Raw genomic sequence first — 25,372 nt, forward strand, 5'->3', positions numbered from 1 at the left:
GACTCCTACTGGAGGACAGATCCACAGACCCTGGTAGTCTTTCCAATACCTTGCTCCGAGTGGCCATTCTTCATGTGCGAGCCCAGACACTGAACTCAGCTGTGCTGTCCTCCACTGTCAAATAGGCTATTTGACTAAGGGGGGCATCACAGCAGATCCCAATCCTGTTCTCAGCTGGCATCCACCACACACACTTTCCAGCAGGGAGTACTGGATAGCAATCAGGAGCAGCAACCTTGGCTGATTTCTCCCATTTGTAAATGGGGGAAATAAGCCCTCAAAAGAGGCCTGGCTGCTCACTTAGCACTGATTGAACTTGGGATCTTTCTGCTTTGTTTGGTTCATCCTTTGCCGATGGAGGCATTTACACATTGGATTAAAAAAAATAAATTGAAGTTGAAGTACCTGACAGAAGAAATCTGGCTATCTCTTTAACTTGGCCATCGTTATAGAGGAAAGAAAACTCCATCCAGACATTAGGGATTGTTGTTGTGTCTCTCCAAGGGTTGTGCCTTATGTCTCTCTCTCTCTTTCACAGAGTAACGTGCTACATGAAGTGCATTTTATTTATCTCCAGTTGCACTCACCCTGCCTGAGATAAGCTAACTCAGTACAAACTGCAAATTTAGAAAGCAAGGACTTGCATTTATATAGCACCTTTCACGGCCTCAGACATCCCAAGTTGATCACTGTTGCTATAGAGAAATGTGGCAGTCAATTTGAACACAGCAAGGTCCCACAAACACAACCAGTTAATCTATTTTGGTGGTGTTGGTTGTGGGATAAATCTTCGAATAGTGCTGTGGTGTTCTTTTACATCCCCATGAGAGGGCAAACGAGGCCTCAGTTTAACATTGCATCCGAAAGACAGGCACCTCTGACAGTGGAGCACTCCCTCAGTACTGCGCTGAAGTGTCAGCCTACATGCTCAAGTCTCTGGAGTGGGGCTTCAGCCTTCTGACTCAGAGGCAAGAGTGCTAACACCTAATTTAACCTGGAGCTTTCTAGTTTGTATGGGTCTGTACCACACCAGGCAGCAGCTTGCCGGCAAATGAAAATGCCAGGACTGACCAGGTTGGCCCAATCTAACAGCCGTGCTATGGAACTGATACCTCAGTTTCTTTCTTGGTTACCCATTTCTCCTCCTTGAAGGCCCAATCCTATCTTCACCCAATGTCCGCATAATTGTAGTAGTTGCTGGGTCGTGATCAGGAGGAAGAAGCCTGACTGATTTTTCCTCTCCCTATTGCTACACCCTCAGTGCTACCCTGGAGAGCTTAATTTCTAATGAATTTATTCTGGGGGAATTCCATAGGTCAGTCAGGGGTCCGAGATGCAGCTTGGGCACAATGAATAAGTACAGAAAGAGACAGTTTCAGAGAGTATACTGTTTCAGGTTTGGAGAAAACTATATCATTGGCCAAGTAAGCAAAGGCTGTGCGTGAGCTACACAGAGCAGAAGGCCTCAGGCTTGATTGCTGGTCTGTGTTGAGTTAGCTTACCTCAGATAAGGCAGCAACTAGGGCACTGCAATCGGCTTCAACAGCCCTGGGCTAGGGAGGAGAGAAGTCAGCTAGGCCCTAATCCTACTGGAGAAAGTGTGCATGTGTTGAGATGGGAGCTTGACTGCGATGCCCACCACAGTTGAGTGGCCAGCTGACACTGAACCGTTTAGACTCGCACATGAAGAGCAGCCGATTGGCTGAGGTACCGGAAGGCTGCTGGTGCTCATGGAACCACAACTGGGGCAGCTGGGGGGTGGGGGGGGGGTAAGTTGCCCAAAAACAAATTGTTTTTGTTTTACCAGCAATGTAGAATTTGAATGGGAGAAAGGGGAAGATTTGGTAGTAGGTTATAGAAGATGAGATAGCTGCAACATTTAATCCCAACCCAAGCTTTATCCACCATTTATCATCACCTTGTTGTCACAGGGCAAAACTTCATGGGGCAATAAATGTCCAAACATGGTGATTGATGGGATCAATGGTATCGATTAGCCATAAGCAGTTCGTAGCTGACAAACAAATCATTATAATCTATTGACAGAAATGTCAGACAGTCTTAAAGGCAGAGGAACCCAGGCTCAGATATTGCACTTCACAGGGTTACTATGTTTAGATATTAGGTCTTTGGGTCAATATAGATCAGTATCTTTTAATAATGTTTCATATTAATCACTTTAGTCCTGTTCATATTATGGATTGTTAGATTACATATTGCTTTTTGTGATTTGTTGTCCCATCCAACCGTGTGCCCTGGATATCTACTCATTCACCAAGTGCAGGGAACTTAAACTCGTTTCAATGGGAGGGATTTATTATTTCGATACATCAAGTGCGCAGAGGAAGTCTTTCCCCACTGCTTTTTCTTCCTCTCTAATTTTCTCCTCTCCTTGTGAAGACTCTCACTAAGTCACAGTTCCAAAAGCTCTGGGCACCTTAAAGTACCCTCAGCCACATTTTCCAAGTGTGAGTCTAAACAAGGAATCATAGAATCTTACAGCACAGGTGGAGGTCAATCCGCCCATTGTGCCTGTGTCAGCTCTTGAAAGAGCTACCCAACTAGTCCCACTCCCCTGCTCTTTCCCCATAGCCCTGTGTTATTTTTCTTTTCAAGTATATATCCAATTCCCTTTTGAAAGTTCCTATTGAATTTGCTTCTACCTCCTTTCAGGCAGTGCGTTCCAGATCATAACAACTCACTGCACAAAACAATTTCTCCTCATCTCCGATCTGATTCTCTTAAGTCTGTGTCCTCTGGTTACCCACCCACCTGTCAGTGGAAACAGTTTGATCACGGAGGACATGATGACTGAGCTTTCTCCTTCTCCTCGACTCAATGTTCACACGTTCACTTTTACTGGACAGCAATCAGGAGCAGGAGCCCTAGCTCCCTAGCCCAGGGGTACTCAGGCTAGTTGTAGGACAACGCTCCACAGCCACCCCCCTCCAAGATAGGATCAGCATTTTTAAAAAAACACTTTAATTCAAATGTTATCGTAATTACAAAGAAACAGGGGTAGGCCGTTTGGCCCCTCAAGCCTGTTCTGCCATTTAATTAGACCACGGCTGATCTGTACCTCAACACCATTTATCCGCCTTTCCTCTTGATACCCTTACCCAACCAAAATCTATCGATCTCAGTCTTGGAAATTTAGCGTCATAACCTTACAAATTACGAAAGTCCCATTGATGTCTCAGTGTCGCAGTCAGTTAATGCACTGGCTGGTGAGGGACTCAGATGCAGGATAGGAAGGTCTTCCATCATTGGCCTGTGTTGAGCTAACTAATCGCAGTTGGGGGTACCAGCAGGGGCATTACAATTATATTGCACCTTTCACGACCTCAGGACGTCCCAATGTGCTTTACAGCCAATGCAGTGCTTTTGAAGTGTAGTCACTGTTGTAATGTAGGAAACGCTGCAGCCAATTTGTGCACAACAAGGTCCCACAAACAGCAATGAGATAATGGCCAGATAATCGGTTTTAGTGATGTTGGTTGAGGGATAAATATTAACCAAGACACCAGGGAGAACTTCCCTGCTCTTCTTCGAATAGTGCCACAGCATCTTTTACATCCACCTGAGTGGGTAGACAAGGCCTCAGTTTAACACCTCATTTGAAAGACAGCACCTCTGACAGTGCAGCACTCCCTCAGTATTGCACTGGAGTGTCAACCTTCTAACTCAGCGGCAAGAGTGCTACAGACTGAGCCACGGCTGGCACCATAACCATACCCATGGAAAAAGTCAGTGCCTTCAGGAGGGGAGGGAATGAAAGTAGAGGGTGGGAGATGTATCTGAAAAAGGAAAATTGTCAATTTAGTAAAGATAACTGCCATTTAAACAAGGTGGAAGAGGGTTTCACATTTAATTGCAGAATGACTTTACTGGTGACCCTTGATGAATGAATGTTACTATAGGTTAACGATATTCAGAAGGGCAAACTGTTTATTTACTTGAAGAAGAGCTTGAAACACCCAAGTTCCAAACAGTAGAAAGTGTAAATGATGGGTAATGTGGCGTAATTGCATAAGCACTTGTAACAGATGGGGCATTTAATACTGGGTTTCTGAGGGAGTTAGAATATCCTTGACCAGTAAGCATGACGAGCAGACCATTACACTAACTTCCTTGGCAGGGAATCAATCAGGCTTGTCTGTACCAATAACAATATTTTACTGAAGCAGACTGTCTAACTAACTTTATTAAATCACAGTAACAGCAATACAGAGAGATTAAGATTCAGGCTGAGGAAATGCCTGACCGTTGTGCTGCAAAAAGAAATGGGAGATCTCAAAGAAGAACGTGTGAACAGCTCTTTGTCCTTTTTGTTGAGAATTTGTGACAATTGGCTCGACAGTACACTACATTCGTCGAATGTCAGGATATTTATTGTTGTCAATTTTCCCCACTCATTATGAGTAAATGATCCCATGGCACTATTCAAAGAACAGGGAGCTCTCCCAATGTGATTGCCCAAGACTCGTCCCTCAATCAACAACATCAAAGACCAATTAACTCGACATTTATCTCATTGCTGTTTGTGGGACCTTGCTGTGCGCAGATTGGCTGCTGCGTTTCCCTACATTAAAACAGTGACTTCACTTCAAAAGTACTTCATTGGCTGTAAAGTACTTTGGGACGTCCCGAGGAATTAAAAGGCACTATGGAAATGCAAGTCCTTTCTTTTAAATTGGCTTGTTGGGTAAATACACACCATGCAGTACTGAGCCAGACTGTGCTGAGATCATTCGTTCCCCCTGTTCTGAAGAAGGAAAAGTTAGCCAGAGTTCCCAGTTCTGATCATGGGCCAGTGACACCTATTAGAAAATATGAGTATCTGGACATAGGACGAAGGCGGGCCAGGCAAAGATGTGATGCCCTTCATGGTTGCAAAACCTGCTAACACTTTTTATGTAGACTCACACGCGAAGAATGGCCACTTGGGTGAGTTATCAGGGGGCTGCTATTATGAATGAGTTATGCAGTACTTTTTATTTAAGGAGCAGTATGAATTCTCACTAATAAACGGACACCCAAAAATATTTTTTGATTTCTCTTCATGCGCGACATTCAGTGTTAAGATCCTGACTGACTTGGGAATAATTTTGATTAGAGGCAGCTCATCACTGCTGCGATATAAGGATTCTTACCAGACTGGCCAGCTGTGACTAGATAACAACTATATTAGGATGATTGGGGAATAGCTTTGGAATCTGCTCTGTTTAATTCAAAGGAAACACAGAGTTGTTTTAAAGGACTTGCAAGAGGACAAAAGGATGTAATGTACCCGCTAATGTGTTTGGCTTTCACAACTGGAATCCGTTTTATCAGTTTACATGGTCCTGATGGGAATATGAGACAGAGAGAGAAGCAGAGGCCCTTATTCATCCTCTCAGTGTGCCTGGGCAGTCTGGGTAATCTCTGCATTCCCCAGAGAGTGCGCTGTGCCTGGCACCGCAGACAATGTGTGTCTTGTGTAAGTAATTCACCATCGTGGCAGTCAATCTGGTGCCGGCCTCAGCTCTGTGACCCTCTCGAGAGCAGCCCCTTTCTCTGTATCACCATGCAAAACATTTCTCTTTCACTCCTTGACATTCTGCAGATTGAGATGTTCTGCCGACTGTTTACCCAATCCTCGCTCCTTCCCTCCTCCCCCCCACCCCCTTCACCACACAACACCACCATGACGATGGACCTCTCTGGCTCACATTCCAACCCATCAGCAGTGTCTGCGAGACCCCACGCTGGTGTCAAAATATTAAAAAATAGCAACTCGAGTGCTGTCAAGAGAAACGGCGAGTGAAAGGATCTTGCGATGTGTCCCCTGTGCCTCCCAACAGCATTAACCCCTTCCGCAGCACTTTTACCTCAACACTAGAAATAAACTCAATGGTATTTTCTGAACGCTAATGTAATAGTTTAGTCTGCGCTGACTTTGAATCTTCGACACTAGCAGTTGGCAGGAAACTACTCCCTGCATCTATTAAGTTAGAATCTATCACAGCTTTTTTGAAATTCCTGCAGTTACAGGGTTAACCTGTCACTCGGCTACATTCCCCCCTCCAGGGCTTTGGCTTTCAATTATTCAGCAGTTTAATGACAAAAATACATTTTTATTAAGTTTACACAGCATTTCTGAGGAGATTTTTAAAAAAAATTCTATTTATTGATACAGGCTGGACTGTAAACCTGTCCCAAACCTACTGTGCACATTGCAAAAATTAATATGTTTTAAAATCTTTAAAGCAGTGACAGCTCCTTGAGGTAATCAGTAAAAAACAGAGGATCGTTACAAATGAGGCAGTATCCTATAAGTTGGAAGAGTTTAGAATGAAGGGGTCTCCACAGATTGTAAGAGTCGCTGTAAATGTACTTAGCAGCAGCAAAATACAACTTTCAATGGGGTCAGTGTGGGCTCCTGTCCCCGCACTCAGCCTGAAGCTGTGGCAAAGGGCGATTTCAACCAGGAGGCCCTTTTAAAATGTCTCCTATGGGAATCAGTAAATAAAATAAGTGTAGAATGAAAAGAGGATGATGGTGACCCCGGCGATAGTGGAGTGTATTAACTAGAGGAGAGAGGCCGGCCTCCCTGTGGAGATACAGACTCTTTCATTTGCAGCCTACGACTAGGCTTCAGAAGGGCTTTTGTGCAAGGAGGAATCTTCTTCACTCCAATCTCGACAATAGGCGTTTTGTGAGGGGAAGACAGAGAAGAGAATCATCCCCGGCAGGGGAAGCTTAAGCCTACAGATGCTGGGAGTGGATGATTTATTGCCCAATGTCCTTGGTGGCATTTGGCCGTCTTCCCAGCCTCAGTGATGGCAAAGGATTTTTTTGTGTATGTGGGAAGGGGAGGGGAGGGGGGGTGGAGTTTAAGACTTTGAGGCATAACGGAGTCATTTTGATACCTTGTATGGACATGCAAGACCCTTGAACTGTTTCATCAAATGTGGAAAAAGACTGTATTATTGTCGTTGATTGTACACATACACACTCGGAGAGAGAGTGAGAGAGGGCGAGAGGGAAGTAGGGAGAGGGAGATAGGAAGAAACAGGGGAGGGGGAGGGGAGAGGGGAGAGATTGAGGGAGGGGGGAGAGAGTTGGAGCGAGGGATTAGGCGAGAAAGACAGAGAGAAGGGGAGAGAGAAAGGCAGAGAGCAGGAGAGAGGAGGGTGAGAGAAAAGGAGAGAGTGGACTGAACAAAAAGAGAATTGGTTTAATGGTGATTCAATTTGATTTTGTTTCTGAAATCCAAACAATTGGAACCTGTTTTGTTATTTACTTAATATCGATCTCAGTTAATAAATTAACTGAAAAGAAATGGCAGAGATCGCTTCACCCGTCATTGGCGAGTTCTTTTGCCTTTCTCCCATTCGCCCCTCCTGACATTGTAGATTATTGCTGGGGTACATTTCCTCGGGTGTCCAGCACACAGATGCCTTCCGCTACCTCAACCCATTAGCACTCCTTCATGTGCGAGTGTAGATAACGAGTGTCGGCAGGCGACGAGACCGTGCAGGTCCTGCCCTCACACGTACACTTTCCAGCAGGAGGTCACTGGTTTCTGATGGGGAGTAGGGGAAACCAAGGCCGATTTCTGACCCATCTAACCACAGGGGCACGAAGACCTATTCCAAGGCCCTTATTACTCTTTTAGCTGAAAGTAGTTAACTCAACACAGACTCAGAATCAAACCCACTACCTTTTGATCTGCATGGCTCAGTCCCACATCAGTGTGATTTGTGGAGAGGGTTGCATTTTATATTATCTGCTCCACCCTGTGCTAATGACGAACTCAGTAAGAATTTCTGTTCATTGAATATGCACTGACCAAACCATTTTCTATAGAAACTAAATGGTCAATGTTATAATCCAAGGACAATTGTATCCCTTCACAAGAGCCTCCAGTGGGCAGCTATTAAAATGTAAAAGAGATACAAGAAAGGATATTCTGTGTGTGTTTAAATTCCCTGACTGATACCATCCTGGCTGTTAGTCTTTTATATGCAGTAGTGTAAAAAAAAATTGCCTCCCCTGATGACTCGATTGGAGAATGCACTACCCAGTGTGGTACTGAGTCGTCCAGTCCCAGATTCGATGCCTCGATCTGTGCTGGGTTAGCTGATTGCAGGCAGGCCAGCATTAGGGGTACTACAATTGGCCACAGGGCCCAGGGCTAGGGAGGAGGATCATTAAAATAAATTCATTAAAATTAAACTTCAGAAATCAAACATTATTCGAACACCTGTGCAATCTAATGTTAATGCTGGCATTGTGGGAAACAATTATTATGACCGTTTAGTTTTGCTGATAAATAATACAGGTAACAATGTCACAACACAAATCACAAATCGAACAGATACTGACATGATACAAGAACAAGGTGAGAAATGCCAGTATAAAAATTATATAACCCATGGGTACACTGGCATAACAGACACTGTCACTCTGGTACAATTGTGACACTGGCATTATACACTGTCACTCTGGTACAAGTGTGACACTGGCATTACAGACACTGCCACTCTCATACAAGTACGACACTGGCATTACACACACTGTCACTCTGGCACAAGTGCGACACTGGCATTACAGACACTGTCGCTCTGGTACAAGTGCGACACTGGCATTACAGAAACTGTCACTCCGGTACAAGTGTGACACTGGCATTACACAAGCTGCCACTCAGGTACAAGTACGACACTGGCATTACACACACTGTCACTCTGGTACAAGTGTGACACTGGCATTACAGAAACTGTCACTCTGGTACAAGTGTGACACTGGCATTACAGATACTGCCACTCTCATACAAGTATGACACTGGCATTACACACACTGTCACTCTGGCACAAGTGCGACACTGGCATTACAGTCACTGTTGCTCTGGCACAAGTGCGACACTGGCATTACAGAAACTGTCACTCTGGCACAAGTGCGACACTGGCATTACAGAAGCTGCCACTCAGGTACAAGTATGATGCTGGCATTATACACACAGTCACTCTGGTACAAGTATGACACTGGCATTACAGAAACTGTCACTCTGGTACAAGTGTGACACTGGGATTACACACACTGTCACTCTGGTACAAGTGTGACACTGGCATTACACACGCTGCCACTCAGGTACAAATGTGACACTGGCATTACAGAAACTGTCACTCTGGTACAACTGTGACACTGGCATTACAGAAACTGTCACTCTGGTACAAGTGTGACACTGGCATTACACACACTGTCACTCTGGCACAAGTGCGACACTGGCATTACACACACTGTCACTCTGGCACAAGTGCGACACTGGCATTACAGTCACTGTTGCTCTGGTACAAGTGCGACACTGGCATTACAGAAACTGTCACTCTGGTACAAGTGTGACACTGGCATTACACAAGCTGTCACTCTGGTACAAGTGTGACACTGGCATTACATAGACTGTCACACTGGTACAAGTGTGACACTGGCATTACAGAAACTGTCACTCTGGTACAAGTGTGACACTGGCATTACATAGACTGTCACACTGGTACAAGTGCGATACTGGCTTTACACACACTGTCACTCTGGTACAAGTGCGACACTGACATTACAGACACTGACATTGTGGTACAAGTGTGACACTGGCATTACACACACTGTCACTCTGGTACAAGTGCGACACTGGCATTACATATACTGTCACTCTGGCACAAGTGTGACACTGGCTTTATACACGCCGTCACACTGGTACAAGTGCGGCACTGGCTTTACACACACTGTCACTCTGGTACAAATGTGACACTGGCTTTACACACACTGACACTCTGGTACAAGTGCAACACTGGCTGTACACATACTGTCACTTTGGCACAAGTGCAACACTGGCTTTATACACCATGTCACACTGGTACAAGTGCAATACTGGCATTACACACACTGTTACTCTGGTACAAGTGCGACATGGGCATTACACATACTGTCATACCGGCACAAGTGCGACACGGGCATTACGCATACTGTCACACTGGTACAAGTGCGACACTGGCTTTACACACACTGTCACTCTGGTACAAATGCAACACTGGCTTTGCACACATTGTCATTCTGATACAAGTGTGACACTGGTATTACACACACTGTCACTCTGATACAAGTGTGGCACTGGCATTACACACAATCTCACTCCGGTACAAGTGAGACACTGGCATTACACACACTGTCACACTGGTACAAGTGCGATACTGGCATTACACACACTGTTACTCTGGTACACGTGCGACATGGGCATTACACATACTGTCACACTGGCACTAGTGCGACACGGGCATTACGCATACTGTCACTCTGGTACAAATGTGACACTGGCTTTACACACACTGTCATTCTGATACAAGCGTGACACTGGTATTACACACACTGTCACTCCGGTACAATTGTAAACAATTTTACAACACCAAGTTATAGTCCAACAATTTTTATTTGAAATCTACAAGCTTGTAGATTTCAAATAAAAATTGTTGGACTATAACTTGGTGTTGTAAAATTGTTTACAATTGTCAACCCCAGTCCATCACCGGCATCTCCACATCATGACTCCGGTACAAGTGAGACACTGGCATTACACACAATGGCACTCTGGTACACGTGCAACACCGGCATTACGCACACTGTTACTCTGGTACAAGTTTGACACTGGCATTACAGACACTGTCACCCTGGTACAAATGCAACACTGGCTTTACACACACTGTCACTCTGGTACAAGTCCGAAACCAGCATTGCATACACTGTCACTCTGGTACAAGTCCGACACCGGAATTGCACACACTGTCACTCTGGTACAAGTCCGACACTGGCATTACACACACTGTCACTCTGGTACAAGTCCGACACCAGCATTGGACACACTGTCACTCTGGTACAAGTCCGACACCGGAATTGCACACACTGTCACTCTGGTACAAGTCCGACACCGGAATTGCACACACTGTCACTCTGGTACAAGTCCGACACCAGCATTGCACACACTGTCACTCTGGTACAAGTCCGACACCAGCATTGCACACACTGTCACTCTGGTACAAGTCCGACACCAGCATTGCACACACTGTCACTCTGGTACAAGTCCGACACCGGAATTGCACACACTGTCACTCTGGTACAAGTCCGACACCAGCATTGCACACACTGTCACTCTGGTACAAGTCCGACACCAGCATTGCACACACTGTCACTCTGGTACAAGTCCGACACCAGCATTGCACACACTGTCACTCTGGTACAAGTCCGAAACCAGCATTGCATACACTGTCACTCTGGTACAAGTCCGACACCAGCATTGCACACACTGTCACTCTGGTACAAGTCCGACACCAGCATTGCACACACTGTCACTCTGGTACAAGTCCGACACCGGCATTGCACACACTGTCACTCTGGTACAAGTCCGAAACCTGCATTGCATACACTGTCACTCTGGTACAAGTCCGACACCAGCATTGCTCACACTGTCACTCTGGTACAAGTCCGACACCGGAATTGCACACACTGTCACTCTGGTACAAGTCCGACACCGGAATTGCACACACTGTCAGTCTGGTACAAGTTCGACACCAGCATTGCACACACTGTCACTCTGGTACAAGTTCGACACTGGTGTTGCAGACTCTGTCGCCCTGGTACAAGTGCAACACTGGCATTACAGACACTGATACTCTGGTACAAATGCAACACTGTGACTCTGTAAATCAGATAGTCCTTTTTGATCCCATGTTCTAACAACCTTTAACTTCAAATAGACATAACAAACTTTTGATGCAATGACTCTTCTGTCTCATTTTATCGACTTTATTTATGAAATGAAAACCCAGTTAATAACTTTAGTCATACCTTGTGCTTATTTAATCTGTGTGTAGTCCCAATTACACTGTGTCTTAATTTACACCCACTTAATAACCTCGTAGGACAGTGTAGAGGGAGCTTTACTCTGTATCTAACCCGTGCTGTACCTGCCCTGCGAGTGTTTAATGGGACAGCTTTACTCTGTATTCAACCTGTGCTGTACCTGCCCTGGGAGTGTTTGATGCAGATACTGAGTGTATGAAATGGGAAAGTGTTGCACTTCCAGCACTAAGAATCTCTCACCTTGATCTGCAAAAAAATTCACAATAATAAAAAATAATGTGTAGACATTGTGGAAAACATCTGAAGAGATTGATTGCAGAATAATAAGAGTTTAGAACTGGAGAGATGTAGCATTGTCATGGAGATTGCTTATATTATGCTCATGAGTCCTTTTTAACAATTTATGTAGTTGTTTTCAGGGCTGATGAATGAATAAATGATACATCATTGACTTGGCTGAACAGATCATTATCAGTCCGTCACACAATGTATTTCGCCTCAGGGCAAAATCAATACACAAGTGAGTATTCATTCGTTTTTGCAGCCATTACCAGATTTATTTATCTGTGACTGACCCCGAGTTTAGTAAACTGAAAGTTTCCAGTATTCATGTTCCCTGTGGTGAGGCACCTATCTTTCTTCGGTTTTCTCCCCCCTCTCTCCTGAAGGCGCTGACTAACACTGGGCTACGAGTCGCAGGTGTCAGCAACCCTTAAGGCACCTCGCCCATCTGACCCAGTCTACTTGTCTGACCCAAAGCAGCGAGTGTCCGCAAGCTATTTGGGCATGGGGGCATCACAGACGAACCTGATACTGTCCTCATCCAACACCCACGTGCATACAGCTGGGGTCACTGGACAATCATCAGGGGCCCGGGCTGACTTTTCCCCTTCTTAGTTGAGGGGCACTAAGGCCAATGGTAGTGCCTCCAAATGCAACCTTAGCTAAGATAAGGTTGCATTTGGAGGCACTACCATTGGCCTTAGTGAGATAAGCTAATAGCTAAGATAAGCTAATAGCACTGAACAAGGACTGAAAACTGGGGAGCCCCTCCTGATCTGCATGGCTCAGTGCCGCATTCTAATGGATGGTGTATTTGACAAGCCATTAGAACTTCTTCCCTAAGGCTGCATTTACAGTATCACTTTAGCATTGGTGTGAATCGATATCACCTTCTAGACTCGATTACTCCAATGCTCTCCCATCCTCCATCCTCCGTAAACTCCAGCTTATTCAAAACTCTTCTGCACAGTGGTGCTATCTCGCACCAAGTCCCACTCTCTTGCCACCCCTGTCCTGGCTGACCTACATTGGCTCCTGGTCCCCCAACACTTCATCTTTAAAATTATTGCTCTTGTCTTTAAATCCTTCCATTGCAGAGATGCAAATGATTGGGCGACCACCTCTGAAACCAGATAGTTCAGTCAAAAGCAAGATGGATGGCCACCCCACCTGTGTCTGCATGGGTGTTAGGGGACAAAGAGGTGAAGAAATCAAAGCCCTGAAATTCCTGGTGGATCGATTTTTTTTTATTCGTTCATGGGATGTGGGCGTTGCTGACAAGGCCATCATTTATTGACCAGCCCTAATTGCCCTTGAGAAGGTGGTGGTGAGCCGCCTTCTTGAACCGCTGCAGTCCATGTGGTGAAGGTTCTCCCACAGTGCTGTTACGTCGAGGGTTCCAGGAATTTGACCCAGCGATGATGAAGGAACAGATATATTTCCAAGTTGGGATGGTGTGTGACTTGGAGGGGAACGTGCAGGTGGTGTTGTTCCCATGTGCCTATTGCCCTTGTCCTTCTAGGTGGTAGAGGTCGCGGGTTTGGGAGGTGCTGTCGGAGAAGTCTTGACGAGTTGCTGCAGTGCATCCTGTGGATGGTACACACTGCAGCCAGGGTACGCCGGTGGTGAAGAGAGTGAATGTTCAGGATGGTGGATGGGATGCCAATCAAGTGGGCTGCTTTGTCCTGGATGGTGTCGAGCTTCTAGAGTGTTGTTGGAGCTGCACTCGTCCAGGCAAGTGGAGAGTATTCCATCACAGTCCTGACTTATGCCTTGTAGATAGTGGAAAGGCTTTGGGGAGTCAGGAGGTGAGTCACTCGCTGCAGAATACCCAACTTCTGACCTGCTCTTGTAGCCACATTTTTTATGTGGCTGGTCCAGTTAAGTTTCTGGTCAATGGTGACCCCCAGGATGTTGATGGTGGGGGATTCGGCAATGGTAATGCCGTTGAATGTCAAAGGGAGGTGGTTAGACTCTCTCTTGTTGGAGATGGTCATTGCTTGGCACTTGTCTGACGTGAATGTTACTTGCCACTTATCAGCCCAAGCCTGGATGTTGTCCAGGTCTTGCTGCATGTGGGCATGGACTGCTTCATTATGAGAGGTTGCGAATGGAACTGAACACTGTGCAATCATCAGCGAACATCCCCATTTCTGACCTTGTGATGGAGGGAAGGTCATTAATGAAGCATCTGAAGATGGTTGGGCCTAGGTTGCTTGCTTCCAGAAGTGCCCACCGATTGGCCCTGACAATAACCCCGTCGTCAATCCTGGAGTCAGCAAGTTTGGTTACTTTAGGCGGATACCAGCTCCATTTCACCACAAGTGAGACCCCGTCCCATGGGGATGAGAATAATGTCACTGTGGTACCTTGTCATAGCATCCGCACCAGACAAAATGCCAAGAAGCGCTGGAAGGACCAGAATTTAAGCTTGCTGCAGACAAATTAGATTTTAAATAGCTGCTGGCCGCCAGTTCGGCCATACTTTCCTCCTGGCACATACTGTGCAGGTGCACAGCGCCTGAGATCATCTCAGGCAAGCACCCCTTCACAACATGAATTTCCGCGCAGCCCTTTCACCCGACAGGAAGCACAAAATAAATGCTAAGAAAATCCGGTCGCTAAAGTGATAAATTTCTCAGGCGCATTTTGAATGGAAGAAAAATAGCCGCCACTTTAAAAACTGCTGCATCAGCAAAAATAAATGGTTCAACTTTGTCTTTTTCCCTACGTGGCTTTTTTTGAACATGATAAACCCTTCTTTCCCATGGAAATTTCTTCTCTGTAATACGCTTTGTTTAGGAAATGCCAACCCAAGTTTCGTTTAAGGTTAATCGCAAACAAGAGAATGTAAATAGACAAAGGACATCATACACATCAGTTTTGAATGACCGTTTTTCAGGCTGCATGAATAATTTAAATCATCATCACTGTATTATTCTAGCATTGGGAAAAATGCCTCTTTCTGATCCCTTTAATTCTTGTCTCATCTCTTTCATGTGTTGCAGGGCCCATTTTCTACCAATCTGAATCTGCAGTGAACAATGAGATATATGAAGGCTGAGGAGGCTCTGAAGAATACAGCTCTTGTTGTAAACTGTGCGCAGTGACGTTGATTAATGACTGTAAGGACATGGACAGAATTTGTGAGAGAGCAGGAAAATTAGAGGACCTGAGGGCACCAAAGGGAGAGAAGCTGAAAGAAGGGAGTTAAGGGACGACAGGGACCCATAGCATGTCCAACGTTTGTAGAGCACAAGTGAAAAGGAGAGCAGAGACCTATGTGCAGTGGGAAGGAAAGCTCAGAGGGCAAAAGAGGAGTGAATTTGTATTAACTCACAGGGTGCAAGGAGTGAGAAAGGAAGAGAGTGAGAGATAAAGAGTGAGGGAGAGAGAGGGTGAGGGAGAGGTAGAGAGTGTGAGGGGAGCAGCAAGAGAGACCGACAGGGAGACACACTGACAGGGAGACAAGTGAAACATATTGAGAGCATGAGACAAGAAGGTGAAGTGGAGAGCAAGAGTGAGAGATAGAAAGAACAGGAGTGAAAGAGAATGTACACAAAAGGGAAAGAATGAGAAGAAGAGAGAAAGTGAGCAGGTGAGGAAGAAAAAAGGTGCAAGAGAGAAAGTTGGAGAGAGAATGAGAGAGGAACACGCACACAAAGAAGTCAAAGCAAGAGAGAAAGAAAGTGAAAAAGAGGGAGAAAGAAGACACGCTGAGAGGAGATAAAGACATAGACAATGAAAGAAAGATAAAGATAGCCAAGATAAAAGGGAGAAAGCAGAAATAAAGATGGATCTAAAAAAATGAGATGCGGTGTAAAAGAGAAACGTGCAAAGGAGAGTGAAAAAAACAGCCCAGAAGTTAGAGGTGACACACTGAGGATCGTAACAATTATGTATCAGTCTCTTTCTGTACAAAATACAGAGAATTTGACATTTTTTCTCTTGTATCCAGGAATTCTTTTGTAAAAATGCACTCTTCATCAAAGTGATTTGGGTAGCAGACAAGTAAACAGTATCCCTCACAACAGACCTGAAGTGAATAGGAAACACAGCTGCATGTCCAAATCACAGAATCCTGGGTCACCTCAACATGCAGTCAACACTTCAAGAAAATGTCAAAGATCAGAATGTAAAGTTGTGTCTTTTTAAAATGCCACACATGGGCTTGTTCCTTCATGGATCCAAGGTGCTCTGGAGTTCTGAGGCAGAGACGGTTTTGAGGGTGCACTGCACAGTAGGGAGGAAAAACTGAGTAATAGAAGGAACTGCAGTAAAAGGTTACTTAGAAAAATGAGACGGAGAAAGTGTGGAGGTCAGGAGAGGGGTTGGCTGTGAACATTCCTCAGACCAAGGAGGCATAGGCCCTACCTCAGGCTTCCAGGCCCACTCAGTCTTTTTCTTTAGCTGGCTCTCAGCTGAAGTGCCACTAGTTAATTAAACTCTCTACTATTCTTCATACTCTCGAAGGAAGAACCTCCCCCAATCTTCACCCCTCCCCCGCTCAAAGGAAGCACCTCCCCCAATCTTCACCCCCTCCCCCGCTGAAAGAAAGAACTTCCCCTGATCTTCACCCCCTCCCCTGATCTTCACCCCTCCCCTGACCTTCACCCCCTCCCCGTTCAAGAAACTCCTCTGATCTTCACCCCCTCCCCGCTCAAAAGAAGAAACTCCCCTGATCTTCACCCCCTCGCCGATCTTCACCCCCTCTGCCACTTGAACAAAGAACCTCCCCCGATCTTCACCCCCTCTCCGATCTTCACTCCCTCCCCCGCTCGAAGGAAGAACCTCTCCTATGTTCCGTACATCCTTGAATGGCCATGACTGAGATTTAGGAAATGATCACATGTGTCAAATTGACTGGGGATGGATTCTGCACCTGGCTACATGTGGGGTGTCCAAGCCCTTATCATCACGCCCGCACAGGTGTGTACCCTGAAACCTTGGGGCCCACCTGTAAAAGTTAAATTCCCAGTGATCTCCGGTTGCTGATGGTAACAGGTTTCAATGTTTTGATTTAGGATTTATCCAGCATTAAAAAGAAACATTTCCAAACCTCCAGACCCCAAAAATACAAACAACAAGTAAGCAAATAAGAAATATAAGTGCAAATAGGGCTGAGGTGCCCAGCCTTTGTGGGCCGGATTTACAGGCTGGGAGGCTGCAGGTTAAACACCCATGGTGTAGACTATCAATGCAGTAACATACTGCATTACTCTGCCACACAATGGGAGCTCTTTCATTAGGCATTGCAGTTAATGGTTTTATCTTGTTTCCTGCACAAACTCCCAGAAGCCAGCCATAAGGCTCCAAATTCGATTTCTGGTCTGTGCTGAGTTCGCTTTGTCAGCCTAAGGTAGCCGTTCGCTTTAGTGCCCCTTGGATTGGGGTGAAGAGACAAAATATCAGCACTCCTGATCACTATCTGTTGTCCCATGCTGCAGTGTGCATGTTTGTGCACGTGTGTGTGTGTCTGCGTTTGTGTGGGCATGGATGTCAGATGAGAGCAGGTTTTGGCCGTGATGCCCGACACGGTCGAATAGCTTGAGACTACAGATTCCCTGCTCGATTTTATTTTAACGCCAGGAGGACTGCTGATTGGAAGATCTAGGCCTCCATGTCTAGGCTCACACTTGGAGTGGCCATTGATGTGCAATATTGGAGAGCAGCCTGTTTTATCGGCTTTCAGGGGAGGAAAAATAAAACATTACGTTGACAATTTTCTTTTCCCTCCCTGCCCAATTTTCTCCCATCCTCTGAAGGGGATGACTCCTGCCAGCGTACACAAGAAGTCTTTGCACTGTAGTGTGGAGAATGTGAGGCAAACTGACACAAAATTACTGCATGCCACAGGGTTGAGTGACACAGACTGGCACGTCCATGGGGTACTGAGCTACTTAATTTACGGTTAAAACAGCACTCTGTTTCAGAAGAACGAGTTCCGTGCTCCATTCCGCTGCTTTTACACTCACAGTGGAATGTCCGTCCTTTATTTTCTCTCCTCCTTTCCTAAAGGTGCCGACTCTTTCCGGAGTCTAGTCTCACAGAGGCCAGCAGCCCTCATTCAAATGACCCTTTTGTTGTGTGTAAGCCCAGACAATGAGTGTTGACAGGCTATTCAACTGTGGGGGCAACCTGTCCTCTTCGGGTTTGACAGCTGTCCATGAATACCATGCAGCGCTGGGTGGCAATCAGAAATGGGAAATAGTCAAAAGTGAACAATTCAATCTCTCCTTTCTACATATAAATTTCTTGTGTCTGTATGGCTGAAGATTTTTTTTCCTGCTTTCTCATTGGCTGAAATCTTTAAATCCTTTCTGATTGTTGAGATAGGGAGCTACAATAACCAATCATATTGCACAAAAAACCTAAGATTGGTGAGATTAGGGAGCTATTATAAGCAAGCAAATTCCAGAGAAAAATAAAACTGACCCCCAAATACAGCCTCAGCATCTAGACTTGGTGAGTGAATCCTTTGTACATCCGGATACCCATCCAAATGGTGTAGGATTCATCCCAGTATGATAAAAATATTTCAACAATTGTCAAAATTAGTAGCATTTACAAACATTCAAAAGCATTAATTGTTAATTTGAAGAGCTATAAATAAGTTTGTACAGGTGTACTCTTAAATCATTTCATATCTATTGAGTCCATCACACATCAGATGTCACACACCATTCGTCATGCCCCAGACATTAACCACCCCCCCCACAACCCCGCAAACATCACTTCCGAGACATCACACTCCAGACGTCAGACTATTTCTTCTGACCTTGGGGAGAAGCTAGGGATTTACAACCAGCTGCCAATCTACGGGGAAACAATTACCCTCTAATTGACCTTATACACCTAAAAGGAATTACCTGTTAATTGACCTCTGGATGCGCCTATTTCTCAGCAATTCTGGCCTGAAAGAGACATGCTTTAGCAGCAGAATAATACATGGCACATTAAATAGCGCATTGTCCTTATGAAACACTGTAACCTCTGACTTACAGCAAGCAACAGCACTGCAGGCCGCTAGTAAATTAGTAAATACAAGAAAGAAGAAAGTATTTGCATTTATATAGCGCCTTTCATGACCTCAGAATGTCCCAAAGCACTTTACAACCAATTAAGTACTTTTGAAGTGTAATCACTGTTGTAATGTAAGAAACATTATGCCAATATGCGCACAGTAAGGTCCCAAAAATATGGTAATGATAATCTGTTTTAGTGGTGTCGGTTGAGGGATATTTATTGGCCAGGACACCGGGGAGAACTCCCCTGCTTTTCTTCGAATCATGCCGTGAGATCTTTTATGTTCATCTGAGAGGGCAGACAGGGCCTCAGTTTAACGTCTCATCTGAAAGACGGCACCTCCGACAGTGCAGCACTCACTCAGTACTGCACTGGAGTGTCAGCCTGGATTATGTGCTCAAGTCTGTGGAGTAGAGACAACCTTCTGACTCAGAGGCAAGAGTGCTACCACTGAGCCACAACTGACACCTATAAATATATAAACTATTACATCAATATAATTATCTCAGTCATGCGCCTAGCTCATTGCTGCATATTCTGATGGCTATGACCCTTTGATTAAAACCTCTCACCATAAATAAGCAATTATTTGTTTTTAAATTCAGGCCATGAGCAACAGAACCTCAATGCCTTATATTAAAAAGTACTTGCCTAACAGTTACTTCCAGTGCAATGGCTAACTCTACCGATACACAGCTAGGCCCCACTGATTCACAACCTACTTTAGAATGTAGAAACAGGAAGAATATTTTTATACAAAGAAAGACTTGCTTTTATACAGTGCCTTCCCAGGTCTCTCAGAAACATCACCCAGCACTTCACATACAGTGACTGTTCTCATGTAGGCTAAACTTGACAGCCATTTTGCAAAGCAAGATCCACAAACAGCAATGAGATGAACGATCAGTTCATCTTTTTTTTGGTGGTATTGGTGGGAGGGAGGAATGTTGGACAGGACACCAAAAGAACTCCCTGCTGTTCTTCAAATATTGTCCCAGGATCTTTAACATCAAACTAAACCACTGCAATAGGCAGACTGGACCTTAGTTTGATGTCCGTTTCGGAGGACGGGACCTCTGACAATGCAGCATTCCCTCAGTACTTTTCTGGAGAGTTAGAGAGAGAATGCTGCAAAGTGAGCCAAGCTGACACATCAATATTATATTTACTTATGTCATGCTGTCTGTACTTTTCCTTATTTTTCACGCATTGAGCCGGTTATATGTATCGCATTATTTCATATCTACCAATGCAACCAGTTCCTGCCATTGTAATTACAGGACGTTTAGTGAGTCAGAGAAAACACTGCGTAAGAGGCCAATGGGGTGGGTGAGGGATCCCAGCCTCATTATACTTTAATGGCCGATACCTAAAATCTGTTTCTCAGGGCCAGTTCCTTTCTTGTGTGCTTTATAATATAGAATTCCTAAATTATGACCCCCCCTTTCCAACCCTGGAGACCTTGAGGCCCTCTCTCCTTGATGAAACAAGAAAACACCATTCAACTATGCAACTCCCTCCAATGTGACCCAGACTACTGCCCGAATCCCAACTCCCAACTCAACTTCTAATAACCTTTACTCTTTTCATATTTTTTTTTTGCACACTATCCATCATTTGTATTACTCTATCAGACTCTTGGCTTCCAATCTTCCAGTTCTTCCAGCAATATATACTGGTCCAACTCTTTTTATTAAATGAATCCATTGTTACTCCATTAACTGGCCGTTTATTCCAATTTTCCATAATTCCTTAAGATATTTTTTTCCAAATCTTAATTGTTTCCTCTCATTCCACTTCTGCTTCTTACTATGAAATTACTTAATCTGAATTTTATCAATTTCCTTCATCATTTTAAATATAGTGTTGTATTGTATCCCCTGCCCAACAGTCTCTGCTCTAACAAGATGAGTCTAAATGCTTTAACCTTTTCTCGTGGTTCACAGGGAATGATCTCAGTTGAGATAATTCCTTCTTCTTCCCTTCTTCCTATATTCTGCTGACAGTTAAAATGCAAGCTTGGTTTCATTCTAACCACAACCTCTTGCAATCCGTTACCTTCTCTCTGACTCTTCTCAACGTTGGAGATGTCGTGCACTGTGGGCCTTGTCCCTTCACCTAGATTTCTCAATGAAACAAAAAATCTATACTATCGCATTTTCATCTCTTAGCAGCGTGGTCCGAGAACTAAATACCTCCCTCAGTCTCCATTTCTTCCTACAACCCACAGGCTTTTAAAGCCCAAGCCTGTTCTCACCTAACGACTGCGTCTCAATTTACCTAACCTTCTTTCCTACTCTTCTCACCATTGGTGGTGTCCTAACTATGGGCCTTGATTCTTCAGCGAGGTTTCTCACGTGAGGAATAAGGAAAGCTTATTCAACCCATCTAGAATGTGGTTCCATATTTAAGACTCAAAGGGGACTTCAATGGAAAAGAAAATCGGGTGGGGTGTAAAACGTGCGGCTGATTCGCTATCGCTTGTTTTGCACTACTGTTCAAGATGCATTTCACCCCAAAGTCTCTTTTCACTTTTCTCCTGAAACGCTGACTCCTTGCTGGACTATGGTTTTGTTGGATTTGGTAGCGTGCCTCCCCCCACCCCCCCCCTTTCTTCACTCAAAGGGGCATTCTTCATGTGAGAGCATAGACAATGAGTGTTGGCCTGCTACTTTTCCATGGGGGACTAGGGCAGCTGAGCACAATCCTGCCCTCACCTGACAATCAAACACACACATTTTCTACCGAGAGGCACTGGATAGTGGGAAACGGGATAGTTTTTCTGCAAAATCTTATCTTGCTTGCAAACACAGCGGAGTAAATTACATTGGTCATAGCAGATGACTTCTGGCTGATTTTACCTTAAAGGAGACCACATCTTCTCACCTCAAAAATAAAAGTTTTGTGAAGAACATTTTTTCTAAGAAGGTGTCTTTTTAAAATGTCTGCGCCGTGTTAAGTGTTTCATTTCCTCGTTGCATGATGACAGAACCTTCGGATAGGAAATGCATCGACAGCACCGTGGTGCCGTGCTGATGGGCTCATAATGTTGCCCCCAGCACCCGAAGACCATTTGTACCAAAACACAGAGAGATCTACTGGCTGCATCACTGGTGTTCCTCATCACACCTGTCAGATGTGGGCCAATTTAAATCACTAAATATTCACCCTTCACAAAGTTAGAAAGTTATAAATGCAAGTCTTTCTTTCTTTCACAAAAGTTATATTAGAAAAGTCTGAAAATTTAGTTATACTAAAACTGGAGGGAAAAAAACCCTGACATTATTTTAATAAAATCCTTACATTTTCTGCAAGGTTTGTTTTGCCACTGGCGACTCGATATCTTACAAAATTTAAACGAACCAAATCTCTTCTGTATCGCAGTGTAAGGCAGATAATTGTTTCCATACTGCAGCTTTGAGGAGTTTAGGTCAAACTGGATGATGATCATTCCTTGGTAAACAAGAAAATATTATACTCCTGTAATCAGCACACTTATCTTCTCCTGGACTTGTAGTTTCTGACCCCTCGTGGAGTTGGATTTCCCCGAAGGGAATTGAAATAAACTCACAAGGACTGGGGAGGCCGAGAACCAGAGACCATGAAAGAGAGGTTGATGAGTCGAAGGGGAAACTGGCATTAAAAGTAATCAGCCTTCTCATTATCTTATGATGCTCTAGATTCCCAATTTGCTCTTTTTTTCTTCTTTTAGTCTCTGCCTTAGGTTAAGGGAACCCAGTTGGGGGGAAGGGTGGTGTGGAGGAGGGGGCATTGAATGAACAAAGGGTCAACTTGTCTCAGTGCCTTGTCGTAGGGTGGCCATCTTGTGCCCAGTTGAAAACCAGATGGGTCTCTCGACCTGCGAGTGGCAGGGAATAATGAGAAGCCGATCTGAGCAGGCATTCATGGAATGGACTGTAGGCTCGATTGCACATTCAGGCAGTCAGTCCACTCACACACGTGCACAGCATGGCTTTTTTTAAAAAAGACTTTTCATGCCTGGTTTTCCATGATCAAAATTATCAGACGGGAAACACGGAACTTGGTTGTCTGGTTCAAAGTTGGATAAGGTGGTCATTCTACCTCATCGACTAGCTAACACAGAGGGTCACAATTCTACAGCCTACATTTGGCAAATGCTAATTTGTTTACAATATCATTGATAATAATCATTGGATGTGCCAAAGAGTGCCATCGCATCACAGCAAAAGTGATGCACATTTCTTGTGGCTCCTTCTCCAACACCCAACAGGAAAAGTTTTGCCAGACATTTCATTTGTGAAAACAATGACCCTCCACAAGGAAATTCCTTTAGTTGGGGGTGCTGCAATTTGCAATGGCGCCTTTGCACTACAGCTGGGCGTAATAGAATCAGTCAAGGCTCCCGCACCTACTTTTCTGAGCAAACACTGATTTGCTAAGCAAATCGGATTCTCAGAATTGCGTGTAGGAGACTAGATAGGATAGACACTCACCTCTGGGACCTGGGTTCAAATCCTGCCCACACTGATGGGATGATAGTCTCCTCTCTCTGCTGATTGTAAGGGATCTATGTGAAGTAAGTTTGGAGCATGGGCCTGCAATACAAAACCTCCCTCATTCACTATTAATTGGCAGTGTCATTCGAAACAGGCCCAAGGGTGGCTGGTGCAGGAAATGGTTAAATGCACTCCACTAATGCAGTAGCGGTACTCCTCTGAGATTGGGTCTGAGGCATGTGGTAGGGGTAGAGTGAAGGGAGCTTTAGTCTGCTTCTATCCCGTGCTGTACTTGACCTGAGAGAGCCTGCTGCTGCCACTGGCTACCTGAGGTGGAAAGTGTTTCATTCCCCATGTGATCCATTCCCCATCACTAACATCCCATATCTTGATAAACACAAGAAAATGGAAGTTGTGAGTTTCCAAGCAACATAACCCTTGTAATTTTGTTGGCAGGCCATTAATTCTGCTTTGCCTTAACAAAGGAACTTTGGGCTACTGATTGCTCTCCGGTGACCCCTGGATGCGGTACATTGAGTGAGAACAAGACCCAGCTGTGATGGGTCATGGTGGAATAGCCGGTGGACATTTACGGACTGGGTGGCAACTGCCACCCTGTGTACAGTAGCCCAGCACTGCCAGCCAGCCCCTTGAGGACAGGAAGGGAGAAAATTGGCCCAAGAATAACTCTTGACTGCCCTAAATTAGTGGCCAATTTAAAAATCAGTCAGCAAACTCAGCCGATCGCAGTTTTACTTTTGAATACCATCTCAGAGTGGAATCGAAATAATGTTTTAGTGGTATTATCAATCAACTTTGCCAGAACAAGATTACATGATGAAGAAATATCGTTGATCCATTTGTTCTGTTCCTTCAGAATACTAGCCCTACCGTCTCCCCATTAAACAACCAGCTGTTTCTCAAATGAGTGACGAGCAATGGTCTAAACCGTTGCTCCTGGCAACCTAGCAATTATTGCTGTGGTAAAACTCTTGATACATGCACATCTTCAGTTCGTTACTGAGGAATCAGGAGCCTTAAAGCTTCTAGCAATTTATTCCAAACATTAGTTTAAACACCCAGCTGCTGAAATCAATCTTGTAAATGGCCGATCTCATCTCCCTGCTATCTTTTCCCTCCTTTTTCTCCTCTCCCGTCCTCTTTCTCTGATGGTGTGGACTCCTTGTTGGGGTGCGGTTCCACAGGTACCAGGTGTCCTCCAGTACCTTGCCCAACTGGCTGTTCTTCGCACGCGAGCCTGGGCGTTGAATGTCAGCAGACTATTCGATCATGGAAGGTGAACACCCCAGCCCAGTCCTGCTCTCAACCTGACTTGCACGCGCATGCACTTTCCAGCAAGAGGCATGATGCTTCTCTCCAGAAGGCCTCAGTACGCCTGGGCTAGGGAGAGGAACACTCAGCCACCAGTTCCTCATCCTGATTGTTGTCCAGCGACTCCTGCTGGCAAATGTGGGTGCGTGAACATCGGGGGAGAACAGAACTAGGCTTAGCTCTGAAGGCCTAGACTGAGGTACTGCCAGGTGCCCAGCATTCTAGGGTCGCCAATTGGGTCATCTGATTGGACGTATTCCTAGAGGTTTCATCACACGATCTCCCGCCTCCAACCACCCTGCCCAGTCAAACAGCCTTATTGGACCCATCTCCAATATTTTTATAACTAATAAACAAAAGTGTTC

At 45.0% G+C, this 25,372-nt stretch overlaps 1 protein-coding gene and 1 long non-coding RNA gene across 11 annotated transcripts in view; one reads left to right on the plus strand and one right to left on the minus strand.

The window, feature by feature from the left end:
- The window catches only part of prdm16 (PR domain containing 16), a 518,186-nt gene that overhangs the window by 295,361 nt on the left and 197,453 nt on the right, over positions 1–25,372 (minus strand). The window lies entirely within an intron of this gene.
- Positions 12,057–16,113, plus strand: LOC137300967 (uncharacterized). The gene is made up of 2 exons (XR_010958197.1): positions 12,057–12,409; positions 15,180–16,113. It is a non-coding gene; the product is annotated as an uncharacterized lncRNA (long non-coding RNA).

Source organism: Heptranchias perlo, chromosome 32 (genome assembly GCF_035084215.1).
Source record: "Heptranchias perlo isolate sHepPer1 chromosome 32, sHepPer1.hap1, whole genome shotgun sequence".
Lineage (NCBI taxonomy): Eukaryota > Metazoa > Chordata > Chondrichthyes > Hexanchiformes > Hexanchidae > Heptranchias > Heptranchias perlo.